At 36.2% G+C, this 14,578-nt stretch overlaps 1 long non-coding RNA gene across 1 annotated transcript; it reads left to right on the top strand.

Moving 5' to 3' along the window:
- The first annotated feature begins 9,511 nt into the window (after positions 1–9,511).
- LOC131258063 (uncharacterized) lies at positions 9,512–10,202 on the top strand. Its single transcript, XR_009177841.1, has 3 exons — positions 9,512–9,567; positions 9,780–9,839; positions 9,941–10,202. It is a non-coding gene; the product is annotated as an uncharacterized LOC131258063 (long non-coding RNA).
- Positions 10,203–14,578: the final 4,376 nt, after the last annotated feature.

The following is a 14,578-nucleotide window of genomic DNA, read 5'->3' as shown; positions in this document are numbered from 1 at the left end:
AAATAATAAGATTAGCAGTATTTTGGTAGATAGAGAAAGACTATAAGAAAAGTATAAAGTATGCTCTGCCATCCGCAATTACCATTCAAAGTTATTACGTAGCAAAGGTTGGAAGCAACATTTGCTAAACAACTTGTCTTTTCATGGTATCTCGGTAGCGGACATGGAATATCTTGAGAATTTGATTGTGGAAGAGGAAATCAAGTGCGTTATCGAGTCTTTGGGTAGAGACAAGGCTCCATATTTCGACGGTTTCCCTACTGTGTATTTCCTAGTCTTTTGGGACACAGTTAAGAAGGATGTAGTGGAATTTGTGCAAGAGTTTTATGATGAGGGTCTTCTTGCAAAAGGGGATGGGAGCATCATTCATAGCCTTAATTCCAAAAAGAGGAGCAGAGTAACTATTAGATTTTTGGCCTACTAGTCTCATTGTGTGGACATTACTTCTGTTTTTTTTTTTTTAAATATATATATATTAGGAACTTTCCATTGCATGAATAAAACATATACAGCAGGAAAAAAATTTCGGGCAGGCATGCTGACAAAAGGAAGTAGGCCCACCTATCGTAAAACTGGAAAGAAAGAAAAATTGAAAAAGATAAAAGAGATTAAGCTTCCCGAAGGTTGCCTAGGCCCACTCTATCTAGAATCAGCGACCCGCGAATGGAAGAGGGGAGGTCACCAAAGGAGTCGAAGATCCGGTGATGTTGCTCATGGCTCCCTAAGCGAGCAAGGCCATTTGTGATCGAGTTGGCTTTTCTTGAGGGTGTGGCTGAGGTGAATATCCATGTTGCGTGTAGCATTCATGATTCGAACCATCCAATACCACATAGACCAAGAGGGACGGGATTTCTTAGAGATGGCGGAGACGACATATTTTCAATCACTGTCCACCTCCGCCTTTGTGAAGCCGTGCCGCGCACACTCTAGAAGCCCATCGAGGATTACTCCGATCTCAAGCCTGGTATTAGAACCGAGACCATAGGTTGCCAAGAAGGCGAAGAGGAAGTTTCCAGCCGAGTCCCTACCAACTCCACCTCCTCCAGATGGGCCCGGGTTACTCAATATGATTTCGAGCTAGAACAGATGGATGTCAAGACTGCATTCCTGTATTGGAAATTGGAAAAGCATATCTTCATGAAGTAACTAGAGGGCTATGAAGTTAAAGGGGCAAAAAACAAGGTTTATAGGTTAATGAGGTCATTGTACAACTTAAAACAAACACGTAGGCAGTGGTATAAAAAATTTGATTCTTTTATATTAGGTCAAAAATTTACTCAGAGCGAATACGATCACTGTGTCTATTACAAGACACTGAGTGATAGAAAATTCATTATCGTAATATTGTATGTTAATGATATGTTGATCACCTATCATGATATGTCTGAAATCAACGTATTGAAGACTCAGTTATCAGGGACATTTGAAATGAAAGATCTGGGGACTGCAAAAAGAATTCTCGGTATAGATATTCATAGATACAGGAAGAGGAGCAAGGTTTGGATCAAACCGTTATTCCCTTCACCCACGTCTGTGTGACCTTAAGAACAGGTAAGATGACCCACCGGTCACTACGCCAAAACTGCTGATTTACGAACTATTTTTCCGACGGATTTCGTCCGTCGCAAAAATTGCTTGGTTTAACGACGGATTTAACCCGTCGCTAACGGAAAAAGTCCGTCGCTACGCCCATCTTTCTCAAAAATCCGGTCCATACGTTGCGGAATTTCGCGACGGATTGAAATCCGTCGCTAAAATCTGATTTACGACGGATTTTGGTCCGTCGTACATTAGAGACGGACTAAATCCGTCGCCAAGTTTGATTTTGCGACGGAAATTCTAACCGGAAATTCCCGCCCAAAATACCAAACGGCGACGCTTTTCAGTCGCTTTTGCGACGGATCATGGTCCGTCGTAAAAGGACTTCTGCCTAAACATTTTTTTTTTTTAAGAATATGGTGGAAAACCATGTTTTTGCTAGTCTAAGAATTGTTTTTTAATACAAATTCAGTGGTTTAATTGTACATATTTGTATCTAATATTATTTTTTAATAATTGATTGAATGCAAAAAAAATAAAATTAAATAAATAAAAGTTGTTTTTATATCAAATGAGTGGAAATTATTAATTTTTAAAAATTTAAAACTAATATTTAAATGATTTGTAATATGACAAGAAAAAAAATATTGAGAAGTTAAAAAAATTTAACAATGTTTAAGAAAAAATGAGATTTTGAAAAAATAAAAATTGTGATTTAAAAAAAATCTATTGTGGGAAAAAAAAGAATATTGATTAAAGTTGATAATTTTGAAAAAAAAAAAAAGAATTTGATTTCGAGAAAAAAATAATATCTTGAAAAAGAAAATTAAAAAGATTTCAAAAAATGTGAAAAATTTGACAATGTTGAAAAATGAAAATATTTTGAAACAGAAAATGAGATTTTGTATTTTGAAAAATAAAATAAAATTGAGAAATTCGAAAATAAATGCTTTTAAAAAAAATATAGTTAGAAAGAATTGAAAATTTTAAAATTAAACAATTAATAAAGAATCGATACTTTAAAAAAAACAAACATTTTGAAACAAAAAATAAAGTTGGAAAAGTTTGTGATTTTAAAAATAATTGAAATGTTAAAAATTTGAAATTAAAAGGAAAAGTTATTTATAAAAACACTGAGATTTTGAAAGAAAAAAAATATCATTTTAAAAAGGAAAATTAAAAAGTTGAAACAAAATGATATGCTTTTGAAGGAAAAAAATCGGCATTATGGAATTTTTGAGAAAAAAATAAATTTTGAGAAATTTTTTGAGATTTTGAAAATAAAAATTCAGAATTTGTTTTTATTTTTTAATATTTTATAATAAAATTAATATTTTGTTAAAAGTTTTCAAAGAAAAATTAAGCATAAAAAATATACATTTTGAAAAAAATGTTATTTTTAAATGGAAATTAAAATTTATCTGTGAAAAAAATATATAACCTAATCAGGGCGAGTAACTAGTCAAATTGAGGGTATTGATCAGTAAAATAGATTGAATAGACCAAACATATAAAATGGGCCAAATATTCTGGTCAAAATTGTGACCCAACTTATTGACCTCGTGATAACCTAAGAATTAATGTTAGTAAGTTGTGGGGCCCATCATGATGTGTGTCGAACATCAACACCGTGCATTTGATGTGTCCCTCTTAGGTTACGAGATATCTCAAAAATCATCTGTATACGAAACTCAGGTGGGCCATACCATCTAAAACTATGTGAAGACATCCTAAAAAATCTAAAAGCACTTGGTGAGGCCCACATGAGTTTTGGATGCGGCTGAAACTTGGTCTGACCCCTCATCCAAGTGGAATACACATAATTAGTGGGTTGGATATATGAATCAATTTTAGGTGAGCCCAATATATGATTATAAATGTTTTAAGGAATCCCCTCTCTATTCCATTTAGGTGAGTTACTAATTACCCTTAGCTTACTGAATAAACTCTGTGAGGTCCACCGTTATTTATTTATTTTATCCACTCCATTCATCCATGTTAACAGATAATTTGAGGTCTAAAGAACCAAAAGGAAGCATATCTAAAGCTCAAGTGGACCACACCACAGGAATTAGTGTGATTGAACCTCTACCATTGAAAAATTCTTAGAGGCCATAGAAGTACTTTTAGTTCAAGTTGATGTTTGTATTTTCTCTTCATTCATATCTTTTTAATATTATGAACAGGTTGGATGGCAAATAAACATTACTGTGGGCTCAAGGTAGGTATAACGATGGAAATCATTATTCCACATTGTTTTGTGTAGCATGGTCCACTTGAGTTTTGGATTTATCGAAAATTTGGGATCAACCCACACCGTTCATCAATTTTTCAAGATCATTTTAGAGAATTATCCAAAAAATGAATCATATCCAAAGATTAAATGGACCACACCATAAACAAGGAGAACGGATTAGCTGCTACTCCTAACACCAACTAATGGCTGGCGGTTGGTGCTCTGTGGGTCCCATCATGTTGTATGTGTTTTATCCATGCCGTCCATCTATTTTAAAAGATCATTTTACAACATGAGACAAAAAAAAAAAAGTGAGGTATATCCGAGTATGAAATGGACCACATTACAAGAAACAGTGTTGAATGAGCGTCAACCATTAAAAACATTTTAGGGGCCATAAAAGTTTTGAATCGAGATGATTTTTATTTTCCCCCTTCATCTAGGCCTATATGACCTAATAAACAGATTGGATGTCAAATAAATAGTACAGTGGGCTTTAGGAGGATTTTAATGATGAATATCCAATCACTATTGTTTTCATGTGGTGTGGTCCACCTGAGATTCATATACCTCTCATTTCTGGAATAAATCCCTAAAATGATCTTTAAAAATGGATGAACATAATGGATAAAATACATACATCATGGTGGGGCCCACAGGGGGGAGTAGCGAGACTAGCTACAGAAGTGATGTCAGCAAGTTCCGTGGGTCCCACCATGATGTATGTTTTGTATCCACACCTTCCATCCATTTGGAGAGATCATTTTAGTGCAATATTTAAAGAATGAGTTAAATCCAAAGCTCCAGTGGACCCCAACACAAAAAAATCATGGGACAGTGATGCCCACCATTAAAAACTTCTAAAGGCCACAAAAGTTTTAGATGAAGCTAATATTTGTGTTTTCCCTTATTTCATGTCTTTTTTTTAAACATTTGGACAGGTTGGATTTTAAATAAACATTATGATGAGCCTTAGGATAGTTTCAATGGTGGTAATCACTCTCCCCTCTATTTTCTGTGGTGGGGTCCACTACATATTTTTATTTGCTTAATTCTTTGGCTCATGACTTAAAATGATATCTCAAAATGATGGACGGTGTGGATATAACACAGATTTATATGGAGCTCATTTTTTGGTGGACGTAGCCAAAGGTCTGGCTTTTAATGGTGGACGTTCAATCTTGATTGTTTTCCTGTGGTGTGGTCCACTTGAGATTTATATCGATCTCATTTTTTGGGATTAATCCTAAAATGATATGGAGAAGTGGATGGACGGCATGGATTAAAATATATAAATCATGGTGGGGGCCGTAGAGCACCATTAGATGGAAAGCCCAAGTGACGTTACATATTTACTGAGACAATACGTGAGTTTTGTGTTTGATGTAAAACAGTGGTGACTCATTCATATTAATAGTGGTAATGCTATAGAATTATCCAGACCATCTAAATAATGGGTCTAGTTGTTAATGGTTAATATTTATACTTTTTTTGTATATAAAACTATATTAATCATTCATTAAACGGTCTCTTAAATGTATGGGTATTAATGTAATTGATGTGTTAAATTATGGAAAACTCACAGTTTGCGGATTTGAAACAAATATCTCATTTCAGAAGAGGGATTTCCAAATCCCCTCTGCTTGGTATCTCATTTTCTTCTTCCGCCGGTGGGTGAGCTCCGAATCTTTGAAGGATTTCAGGCATGCCGTGGGTGAGCTTCTCTCAAAATCCCTGTTTTTATTCCAAAATCCATTCCATCTGTCATTGCTCTCTCTTTTCTTCTCATTGGGCCATGGTTCCGGTCGGCATTGATATGGGCCCATTGTTTTTGAAATGGACTGGTTAAATGCTGCATTACATAATGGGCATGGCCAATGCGGCTATACTGTAACTGATTTTCAAAACCAAATAGGTATGGATCTTCAAAACACAAGGATCAATGAAATTAGCCGAACAAGTAGTTATTTAGGTTGTCCATGTTAAATCTATATTCTGCATTCTTATTGTCTTTCATTGAGCTATTTGCTTGCAGGCAATCATTTATAATGCATTTGCTCCATCTTATGATGTCATGGGCTGTTGTTTGTGGTGTGTGCTACTTGGAACTTCAAAATCTAAAACCTGGCAAGACGCCAATAGAATTTGCAGAAAGGTAATTTTTACTGCCTTGCAATTCCTATGAGATGATCCTAGGCATTTGTCACTCTTTGTTCTAATCTCTAAAAGAAAGTCTATGTTGGTTCTTTCTTGCAATTGGAATAACCTTTTGTCTGATAAAATGGCTCTTGTTGCAGTCAGGGACATAATATCTATTCGAGCTGGTCTTAAAAAGGTTCCTTGGGATGGATGTCTGAAATACTCTCGTCCTGGTCCAAAACACACCGAACAGAAGTATGTTAGATGTATCTTTTTCTCTTAAAAACCTATAGAGGATCTGGCATGGACAGTCATGGCCTACCTGATTTTAGTTGAATATAGAGGTTTGGGGTGTATAGCCCTGCCCATGGTGGAACACTGTAAGATCTGACCCGTCTCTCAGGTAGGCCCATGGCATGGATTCCCAGGGCCCAATAATGAGACCAGTGAATTCATCAGGTGGGCCAGTGTACAAAACAAATGGACTTCTGAAACAAGTTCTTTCAGCTATCTATTCATTTCATACCCTGTTACTGGATGAGTGGACCGGTCTGATTTTTGGGAGATGGTGGTTATGCAGTGGGGCACACCAGATGGTCAGCTTGGTTGTTCACCATGTGTAGTCTTTGCATGTGTCCCCAGCTTGTAGATGGGCTCTCCTATACACGCCTGTGGCCTTGGAAAATCTAATAGATATAAAGCTTATCATACAACTTATGAAGAAAAGGAAGGTCTTGACTCTTGAGTTTAGCATACCAGCAACATGACAATCTAATACAAAAACATTGGCAATATCATAGCACTATTGTTTCATATTTTCAGGTAACAAATCTTTGCAGAGTCAGTGCTGCGATGTCTCGAGGAAAAATGAAGAAAAATTAGGCTCGTGTATGGAATTTTCCTTTTTCCATTTAATGTCCCCATGGGGCTCGTTATGTTCTATTTCTGGTTTGAATAATTTTAGTCATTTCTTTCAGTTAGTGCTCATTGTCAAAAGAATGGTTCAAGTTAAAATGGTGAAGGTCTAAATTCTATGACTGAAGTTTATTTGATTGGAGTTAATGCAATCTCTATTCAAAATGGAGTCAACAATTATAAGCTCTAAATTTCTGCACATGTACACCACTTGAGCGGTGGACGAGCTCTTCCCCTTCCCATTAGTACTCTACATATTATTACATTGAATTGATTTTTTTAAATGTCGGTATTAAGCTAATCAACAACATTAGTCCATGTAATTACGAAGATATACTCACATGTGCAACACATGCATTTTACTAGTTTATTTATATAAAGTAATAGCTCCATAAACTACCAAACAGAATCTGCACCAAATATCCAACTGCAACCAGCCAACCACATCTTCCAAAATTGTTTATCCATTTTAAAATAAGCAGTTTGGAGCATTTTATGATTGGTGGAACTGGATTTTCTTTCATGAATGTATATATACACATCATTTTCCTACTTTATGTAATTGGTTTGAGTTGTTGTCTATGCTGTGAAGTTTGTGAAATCTATTGCATTTATAATTTTATTTGGTCTTTTTTAATGGTTTTTTTCCTCTTAATGCCTTGTGGTTGCAGGGTTTGTAATCTAGAGGCACTGAAAGGATTCCCTTTCTTTTTTCTCATATTTTCCAGTTAGAAGTAACTTGTTCAAATTGGGTGTTCTCCAATTCCCATCTCTTCATTGGAAATTCTTCTTCTGAATCTTCTATGCATGAATAACAGGTTTCAAGTTTTGGGGTGTCTGTTTGTATTTAAAGTTTAGACTTTTCATTCTCCATTGAAAGGAGGAGAGATTTTAGAGATGACCTTCAGGAAGGTATATCCTCTATTGTTTGTTAGATTCTAATTTCAGAGGGCTTTTGTTTTTCTTAGATTCTAATTCCTGAGAATCTAATTTTCTGGAACATTTCTTGGTTGGTGGAAGAAGAATCTCGTCTGCTTCTTTTATTTTCATTTGAAACAGTGGGTTTTTTTTTTTAATTAATTATTACTTTTTATACATGATGCTTGCGGTCTTTTCTTCCAAGAATATTTTCATCCAAAGAGAAGACCATAAGCCAAACTGACGAAGATTCATTTGATTCTTCTGGTAAGTAATAAGCATCTCTTTACCTTTTAAATCCAACCAAATCTCTTAAATCCTTTTACCAATTTTTTTTTTTTTAATTTTTTACTGCATGCCTTATTTCGTATTTCGCAGAAATTACCAAGCTCTCTTGCAGATTGCAAAACTGCCTTTTCTCTTCAATTCAAGAACGCGCTAAATTTTCCAAATGCCCCTCTGCTAGATCCGTAATTCATGTTGGTTTTCGAAGGAAATCAGTACCCAACATTCGAAATTTTTTCAGGCAAGTTTACCTAATGATTTATTAATTCGAGAATTTAAAAATTGCATTGATTTTTAGTGGTGGATAAGGTATTTCAATGAAAGATAGAGACATCTGAATTTCTCTGTCAAAACAGATGGCACAAGAACTACTCACTCAACTCATACGGAATATCTTTATGAGAAATCTATGTCAATGCTGCCAAGATGGTCCCAATATCAATTTATTGCAGCCCATTTCTTTTAGCTGAGACTTCATATTCAAGGAAACGAACTGAGAAAAAGACAACACAATAGAAAAATAACTACCCATTGTAAATGAAAACAACAAAGGAGAATATTGTAGATAGCTTTTTGAACTTAGGTAATTCGATATCCTTTTAAGCTTTAACTTGGGATGTAAGAATGGCATTTTATGTGAGGAATTATGGAATGTTGAGCCTCAGGAAATGTGGATTTTACTGAGGATTTCAATTCCTTGTGTGTGGGCCTGTTGTCTGGTGATCTAGGCCATTGAGATGTTGAGCCTGCAGTGGATGGACCATGCTCCCAAAAATCTTCCACCTTTTAAGATAGTAAAAATCAGTTGATTGCCTAGAGATGAATAGTTGAGAAAAAAATATAGGACCAGTTTCAATGGAAAAGAGAGCCAAAGATTGGGTGGATAGGGTCTTCCAATCTTGAAGACTTTTTGGGAGATGGGGGATGAAAGAGCAGCCCATCATATCAACAGTTTGGATCGCTCAACTGTGGGTCCCACACACATGGTATCTAAAGCCTGAGCAACTTCTGGATTTGATAACCCCACCCAAGAAACTTGGGGTGATTTTGGATGAAGTTTCTGTGTCTTTATCCTCTTCCAAGCTTTCCCTCTTATATCTAGTATTTCTTTCTTGCAAGAAATAACAGTGGAATTTGAGAGAACCTTGACTTCTTCAGCTACCCCACCATCCTTCAGAAAAAGCTTATCTGGTATGCATTGATTTCATTGATTTTTCTTCCTATTTGTCTTTATCCCATCCAAAATTTTCCTCTTATTCTTTTATCTTCTATTGATTTTAGTTGCAGAATCAGAGTCTACTTCCAAGGCTTGGGAGTCTAAATTTCAGTTACTTCCAGTCTCAGATGTCGGACATCTCAGACAGACGAGACTTCAGGTTTTCTAATCTTGATTTTCTCTGTTGTGCTCTGTTCCTAATTCTTGTTTGGGAATTGATATGTACATCCACCATGATTGATTTGCTAGAATTGTATTTGTGTAGGCCTTGGCATGCTTTCAGGAAGTCACCAACAGATATTGCCGAGAAAAGAAATCTGTATGTCTTGATTCGCCCAACATCTTTCCATATACATTGTTTTATAAAGCAGAATTGTATTAGAAATTGCAGTCTTAATTGAGTCTGGAGTCCTGATGTCACTTATAATCATTATTTGGTTCAGACCAGAAATTAAACAGGAATTCGAGTTGTTAATGGAAATGTGCATCTAGATAGTGCTTGCCTGTAACATTGGACTTGCTCTTGTACAGACATTGTGCCGAATGTTTATCATCAATGCTGGCCCTGGTTTTAGGTTGCTGTGGAGGACAGTGTAGTCTTTTATCGATAGAAAAACCACTTCAAAGATTCATGACTCTCAATGAGGCTGTTCTTCTATTTGTATTTAATCAATTAATGTTCCGTCTTCTAGAAATACTGTGACAATGTCTAGCAGTTGTTTTTGACATGCTTCTCTAATTTGGAAGGGCAGGGTTCTCAGAGTTTGATGAATATGTTCCCATGGTAGACAAAGCTATGGATTCAAGCTAGAAGAAAGAAGCGTCCCATCAAAAGCTCCTGTCTCCTAGAAGTATGCAAGTATATATTAGATTTCATTAGGGAGTTGCAGGCTTTTGCAAGTCAATGGTTATATGTTGTTATATGAGGTATCATATTTAGTGGATTCCATTTATGTGCATATATTTTTCACATGAGAGTATCATATAATGCTTTGGGAGGGAGTCTATTTTCAGTATGATTGAACCTTTTAGTTTGATGAATAGGATTTATTTTGTGAATAGAATTCTTATTAAACAATCGCATGAATTATTTTTTGAATGACTATCAGGTGTAAGATTCCGAAAAAAAATCTGATGATATTTTTATTTAATTGATATTTTTTAATTTACTGATATTTTAGCGACGGACCAAATCCGTCGCTAATTTCTAAACAAGTTGAAAATCAACGACGGATGTGGGTCCGTCGCCCTCCTCACATTAGCGACGGACCTTATCCGTCGTCAATATTTTTAATTACGACGGTTTCTTTTTCGATTTTGTGACATTTTTATTTTTTACGACGGATCTTATCCGTCGCTACGATGCGACGGACCTTATCCGTCGCAGATTAGACGACGGATTTTATCCGTCGAAAAAGAAAAACGACCCAGTAAACAGCGACGGACGAAATCCGTCGTATATTTGGTTTTACGACGGATTTGGTCCGTCGTAAATTCACGATTTTGGCGTAGTGGATTTTCTTGAACTTTTTCATTCAAGTGGTTAACTTTATAAGCTATCTCTTGATTGCCTTATTCAAATGCAGTTGACAGTTTAATGTATGACATGGTCTATACGAGACTAGATATTTCACAAGCAGTTGGTGTTGTGAACAGATACATGTCAAACCCTGGCAAGCAACATTGGGAAGCAGTGAAATGACTACTTCGATACATTCGAGGTACGAAAGACTACGTCTTAACTTTTAAGAAGATATAGGCAAAGTTGGTAAGGTATATGGTTTCAGACTACGTATGCAGTGTGGATTATAGAAAGTCAACTTCAGGATACTTGTTTATACTAGCGGGTAGAGCAATCAATTGGTTCTCGAAGCTTCAATCCGTGGTGGCTCTTTCCACAACCGAAGCAGAATATATGGTAGTGATAAAAGCATTTAAGGAATGTATTTAGTTAAGAGGCATGATAAATCAGTTGGGACATCATTATTTTAGAAAAAATCATACTTTGAATTGATGGAAATTGGAGAAAAAAATAAGGGAAACTAGTCATTTCACATATAACTTATTAATGATATAGCTTAATGAAAACTTAATTTCAAAGGATATAAGTATTGTATTTGATGTCTTAAATCTAGTCAGATACAGGGTCTATCGATGCCATCGACCGTCTGTTCGATGTCACCTTCGATAACATCGAACAGTGCTCGATTCATCGAATTTATTTCAAATTTCCTCGGTTGGTTGTTGGACATATTGTTTCTATTTTCGATGACATCGAAGAGCTTTCGATGACATCGAATACATGTTCAATGCCATCGAAGATTGGTCGAGCAATCGAGAATTTTCGCAATATCCATGTTTTGTCACTGGACTCTTTTGGTGTCTGTTCGATGTCATCAAAGGTAGTTCAATGACATCGAACGATTTAAGTAGATTTTTTTGCGGATCCACGGGATTTGCAAAATTTGTTTCTTGTTCGCTTTTGGTTTCTTTCTAAAGCTATATAAAGGGATGTATATGGGACTGGGAGGTATTCAAAGACATCCTAAGATTTCTAAAAAGGTTCTAGGGTTTCTAAAAGGGGTTCTAAGGTTTCAAGGGGTGAAAAATGTGAGGTTTGAGGATTGCTCAAGCCAGGTAAGTTCTCTATCTTTATAATCTCTTCTTTCATAGTGGAATTATGTCGTTTTGTGCCATGTTTTTTTCCCACAAGGGCTTTCTATGTTAAATCTCTGTGTTCTTCTTTGGTTTGTTTAGTGCTTTTGGATTAATATCCTAGATTTATCTCTATGTGATTTCGCAGCACAAATCCCAACAATAGGGATGTAAATATCATATTAATGAGGTATATATTCTTTTGTAAAACTTTTTTTTTATACAATTACCAACATGTATAAAAGAGATTCGATATTTTTAGAGATTCAGAGAAATTTTACCATATACTCTTATTATTGACAAATAAGAAATTATCCCAATAAATAAGAAAATATCCTAACCTGTTAGGATTATCCTAACACTGACAAACTTAAATTCTACCAATACTCAAACTTCAAGTAGACCTAAATCCAACCCATGCACTGGTGGATTGGGTTAGGTTTGAAACTTAGATCCACTTATCAAGGGGAACAGATCACCTATAGGGGCTGCACCACACCACGTCATACATGCATTTTCAGTTGTTGGATGTGTTGAGTGGGTGCCATGGAAAAATAAACTAAAAGAACATTTAATGCATCCAATGACTAAAAATGTCCTATACCATAAGGAGTGGTGTGGGCGCCTGTAGATAATCAATTTTGATAATTAAATGGTTCAGTTCTGGAACTGGCCTCAACCCTAGGTGACCCATCCGACTTGCACACCTTACAAGAATGCTTTATGGAAATTCACACAAGTCATGATAGAAAAATCTTAATATGAGAAAAAGAGGAAAATTTCAATAGACGTACATACCTGAAATTTAACTCCTCGATGACTTTCCAGCATCAACTCAAATAAAATTAATAAGGAATCAATTGCTGCAGTAAGCTTGAAAGCTTCATACAGCATGTGTTTATATATGTTACCCACGTGTAGATATGAAGGCAAGTGCGACGAAGTGGATGCTTCCTTCCATGAAGGGAAAAGGAAAAGAGAATGATCGATGCTTCCTTCCATGAAAGGGAAAGTAATGTCCTATCAAAGAGAGGAATCTCTTTCACAATCAAAAACAATTTTGGCGTTCTTTACAATAGAAGAGGCCATAGTCTGTCGATACTTCGAATGAGGAGAGAAAAAAGAGAATTGAGTAATGCCCTTAATCTCTATATTATTTATAGTAAAATATAACCCTTATCTAAGAAGGAAATAAACTAAGATAAGAAATTCTAATAAAGGAGATGAGAGATAAGGAGATAAGGATGAGCTATGTGGAGAGGTAAGGAGATAAGGATGAGCTATGTGGAGAGATAAGGAGATAAGGACGAGCTATGTGGAGAGATAAGGATGAGCTATGTCCCCGATGGATGATGTCTCCCCTTCACTGCTTCTCCTTCAATACTCTCCCTTAAGCTTGGCCCAAAAATGTTGGATAGTCTAAGCTTGGAAGAAATAGTCATATGTCGATCTCTTGGTAAAGCTTTAGTAAACACATTGGCAAGTTGGTCCGCAGTACGAACATGTGGAGTAACAATCTCCTGAGCCTTGATTTTTTCTCAAATAAAATGGCAATCGACTTCGATATACTTTGTGCGCTCATGGGATACATGATTGTTAGAGATATGAATAACAGCCTGATTATCACACATCATCTGCATTGGGTTAGAATGAAAGAAACCAATCTCAGTCAAAAATTACTTCTGCCAAAGTAATTCACAGGTGGTCTGTGCAATAGCTCTGTACTTAGCTTCGACACTGGAGCATACCACAACTATTTGCTTTTTGCTCTTCCAAGTCACCAAATTGCCACCAACGAAAGAACAAATTAAAGCCGGTTGTAGAGTTCCAGTCATCTTTGGAACCGGCCCAATCATCATTTAAAAAAAAAAAAACAGAAATATTTAGGTGACCGAACTTGGAATAAAGGAGACTCTTGCCAGGAGAGCCTTTATAACGTCTCAGAAAAATCCGTATAAAGACCCGAGTACCACGTCAGGAAGAAATCACCCAGGACCAAATCCTTTAGAAATTAGGTTAATATTAGCAAGTGTTAAACTAAAGTGCTTATCAAATTAGCACAAATCACTTTAAATTTGATCTGCAAGACCTAAGACGTGCAGAATCATTAACGCTACATCACCCTGAAATCTAGAATCTATCTTTAAATGCAGTTGCTCTCGGGAGCATCTTGAAACTCCATATCGGACCTGGACCGCACGTTGAAAGTCTGATTACCCCGAAACTATACAGTCATGACCGCATTACTGGACTTGACAACCCCCACGGAAATCAATTCCAAACTGTGTCTAGAAATGCACAACTTGAGCCCGGAGCGAAGAGTGTGAGAAACGTGAAAATATTTAGAAATAAAATTCAAATTTAAGTAATCTAAGTCGTGTCACTTACGGACCAAATATAAGGATTCAGACCATCAGAATTTGACCCAAATACACCCTCGGATCAGGAGAAATGTCCCTCACATGTCGATGTACTTGTGGCCCTGATCGAGTGACCCTGGCCGTTGAACTGAAACTGGTCCGCCACGGCTGATCTGTAAATCCGATCGGAACGAAAACTCAGCCTAACCTAGATCCATGGTCAGGGAGCTTAAGTCTGATCGCACGTGGAAAAGGGGCCACCAGAAGTGCTCCGTTAGACCGAAATAGACCTGATTTGTTTATAACTTAAGTATA

Source organism: Magnolia sinica, chromosome 10 (genome assembly GCF_029962835.1).
Source record: "Magnolia sinica isolate HGM2019 chromosome 10, MsV1, whole genome shotgun sequence".
Classification (NCBI taxonomy): domain Eukaryota; kingdom Viridiplantae; phylum Streptophyta; class Magnoliopsida; order Magnoliales; family Magnoliaceae; genus Magnolia; species Magnolia sinica.
This window is presented reverse-complemented; position numbering and strand designations above follow the sequence as displayed.